This window comes from Seriola dumerili, unplaced genomic scaffold (genome assembly GCF_002260705.1).
Source record: "Seriola dumerili isolate Sdu_G_001 unplaced genomic scaffold, Sdu_1.0 BDQW01000597.1, whole genome shotgun sequence".
NCBI classification, from domain to species: Eukaryota; Metazoa; Chordata; class Actinopteri; order Carangiformes; family Carangidae; genus Seriola; species Seriola dumerili.
The window spans coordinates 339947-343129 of NW_019174852.1; the positions used below are offsets into that span (position 1 = coordinate 339947).

At 44.6% G+C, this 3183-nt stretch overlaps 5 non-coding genes across 5 annotated transcripts; all 5 read right to left on the bottom strand.

Moving 5' to 3' along the window:
* Positions 1–1144: 1144 nt before the first annotated feature.
* trnas-aga lies at positions 1145–1226 on the bottom strand. Its single transcript has one exon. It is a non-coding gene; the product is annotated as a tRNA-Ser (tRNA).
* A 68-nt stretch (positions 1227–1294) lies between these two features.
* Positions 1295–1366, bottom strand: trnag-ucc. The gene has a single exon. It is a non-coding gene; the product is annotated as a tRNA-Gly (tRNA).
* A 314-nt stretch (positions 1367–1680) lies between these two features.
* trnaa-cgc lies at positions 1681–1752 on the bottom strand. The gene has a single exon. It is a non-coding gene; the product is annotated as a tRNA-Ala (tRNA).
* A 997-nt stretch (positions 1753–2749) lies between these two features.
* trnas-aga lies at positions 2750–2831 on the bottom strand. The gene has a single exon. It is a non-coding gene; the product is annotated as a tRNA-Ser (tRNA).
* A 111-nt stretch (positions 2832–2942) lies between these two features.
* Positions 2943–3014, bottom strand: trnag-ucc. Its single transcript has one exon. It is a non-coding gene; the product is annotated as a tRNA-Gly (tRNA).
* Positions 3015–3183: the final 169 nt, after the last annotated feature.

Sequence of the window (3183 nt, forward strand, 5' to 3'; positions counted from 1 at the left end):
CACACACACACACACACACACACACACACACACACACACACACACACACACACACACACCTGGCTGTGCTGCACGTGTTAGGATCAGCTGATGTGTGGCCTGCAGTATCACTTCTGCAAACAGGACTTCAACTTGCGGCTGAAGTTTTACCTGCTCTTACCTGACACTTGAACTGCTTTTAATACTTCAGCCAGTGAGTATTCACTATGTCGCCAATGACACATCTATCTGCTGTGACCAGGGCTTTAAACTGAGCATCAGTGGCGGCCGTGGGGGCCAAGGGGTTTAAGGCTTGAGCCGCCTGGCTTCTGTCTGGTTGTGGACTTCTGTTGCATGTCCTTCCTCAACTCTGTCTCCCATCATTTCCTGTCCATCTCCCACAAAATGCTCATAAAATGTCCCCAAATATGTGCGTTTATCATTTTAATCTATTTATCATGGCAGTCTCTCTCTCTCTCTCTCTCTCTCTCTCTCTCTCTCTAATGCACACATCCACATACACCCGCTGTTACACGGAAAGGTCCTTGTATCAAAGTGACTGCCACCCAATCTTGCCAGCTGGAGAGATCAGGACAAATCTAATTTGTTTTGGATGTTCAGTCATCAGGAGGGGGAGGGGTGGGGCTGAGGATGACGGCAGAGAGACAGAGAGGGAGACAAAGAGCAGGATCTGAGTTAGAGGAGGTGAGAGGGAGGTAGAGGGAGTGAAATCCCAACAGTGAGAGATGTCACTCGGTCGAGTGCAGGATACAAAGAATCATGAAAATCTGGTTTTATTTAAAGGGAAAGTCAGCATATTTATTATATATTTTATTATAATTATAATATAATTACCAGTCATGGTCATGTTAATTGCACTCACTACCTCTGTCAAAACGTCCAGCAAAAAATGTGAATATAAATTGGGGCAAGCAATAAATATGCAGGTTCTGAAACTTAAAAATAAAGTTTAGTTTCATATAAATAACTGGTCAATACTTATTGGCTGCACACAGACATCCATATCATGTGGACCGAAGTGGATGATATGAACTGGTCTGAAGACCTACTAGATAAGACGAGGATTGAACTCCCTGCAACATGCAAAGCATCCACTGTACCATTGTAAACACTGAACTACAAACCGCACATGAAAACTAGCACCCGTTGTTGGCAGGATTCGAACCTGCGCGGGGAGACCCCAATGGATTTCTAGTCCATCGCCTTAACCACTCAGCCACAACAACTGTACACAGTCTCTGTTTGTGTGTCCACCTGCAGTAGTCATAGAGGAACACATTTCTTAAAGAAAAACTGCGATGGCCGGGAATCGAACCCGGGTCAACTGCTTGGAAGGCAGCTATGCTCACCACTATACCACCATCGCTTGGAGGAGAGAAAAGTTTGTTGGTTAGCCAGGAGTTAATGTTGGTGGAGGAATTAGACTGAGAGAGGAGCTTTGAATTGAAATGCTGAAGCAGCAGTTCAGCTGAAACATGGAGCATCTTAATTAGTAGAAAACAACAGATTGATTAATGAAACACTGTTGAGTGTTCTATGATTGTTGGTCCATATCACCCAGCCTCAAGTCCAGGAGAGACTCCACAGCTCCAAACTGTGCTCTGTTGTCAGCAGGATCTGAACCTGCAGATAGAGACTTCAATATATTTTTGAGCATCATCATGTTCAATGTAAAGATGTTGGAGATGCCGGGGATTGAACCCGGGGCCTCATACATGCGAAGCATGCGCTCTACCACTGAGCTACATCCCCTGTATCCACTAGAGACATGTTCTTAACACTTTACAGGTGTGTAGCTGAGATCAAACTGAAGCCAGAGGCTGAAGATGTGTGAGAGTCGACCCATGTACTGATGAAATAATGTAGTTCATGGTAGAGTGCTGGAAGTTTACAAGCTCCCCATGTTAAGTTAGTGTTCTACACCTGGTATATTGACCTGCCATACCTGGAGTTTATTCAACACAAACAGGAGGAAGCAACATAAAGTAACGTTAAATGTCACAGTGACCGAAGCCGGTTTACTGCCTGTTTGTTTATGTTTTATTGAAAACCTGACGCTCACTGCTACGCCGTAGATTGTAAGTGAAACGTTTGTATTTGATTCCCAACAACTCATTGTTTCATGAAGTAACCTGCCTCTGACGTCATTGAACTGGGTTGTTAGCATCACCTTTACTTTGGTGTGTAAAGCAGGTGGTGATGTGTTAGACACCTTAGCTGCAACAGGTTTTACAGACAGGTGAGCCTTGGTCTTGAATAACTTCCTGCTCATTCTTGGTGTTAGCGTAGTTAGCGTGGCCTCCTTGTCTCCCTCTTCAATCTCTTGATAAATGAGGCACTTAAAGTTGCTGCACCACTGCCCTAACTGTTTTTGTTTTGTGCAGGTTGCACAAAAAATAATGGACCGGCATAATGTCCCTGAATGAGAACAGACCGCCCCTCAGTGGAGCTGAGCCTTTACGATGACATGACCATGACATTTTAAAGCACGGTTAATAGTGAAACCGTTTGCATCCCCACTGTAGAGCGGCTAATCTTAATGTTACATTGAATGCATTATTCTGCTGTGGGTCAGGTTTGAAAAGTCCAGGTAGATCTAATGGATAAACATGACTCACACATCATGCAGACCAAAGTTGGAGGTATAAGTGGAGGTGGAGATGTCGGGGATTGAACTCCCTCCAACATACAAACCATCCACTCTACTCTTGTAGACACCCAACTACCACAGCACATGAAAACTAGCACTCGTTGTTGGCAGGATTCGAACCTGCGCGGGGAGACCCCAATGGATTTCTAGTCCATCGCCTTAACCACTCGGCCACAACAACTGCACGTGGATTCTGTGTTTTTGTGAGCACCTGCATTAGGCAACAGTTACACATCTTGATCATATGAAGATGTCTGAAAGGAAATCCAAGAGTTTGGAACTAAAGAGCAGCTGCGATGGCCGGGAATCGAACCCGGGTCAACTGCTTGGAAGGCAGCTATGCTCACCACTATACCACCATCGCTTGGAAAACAGGGAATTTTCATGGAATTTTTCTGGTGTGTCAGCACTTTACATCATTGGAGGAATTTGACATTGTAATTGTGAAGTAGCAGTTAAGCTGTACCGTGGTGCATCAAAGCTACAGAGTGATTGAGTTTAACACTGTTGAGTGTCACTTTTGTGTATATCAG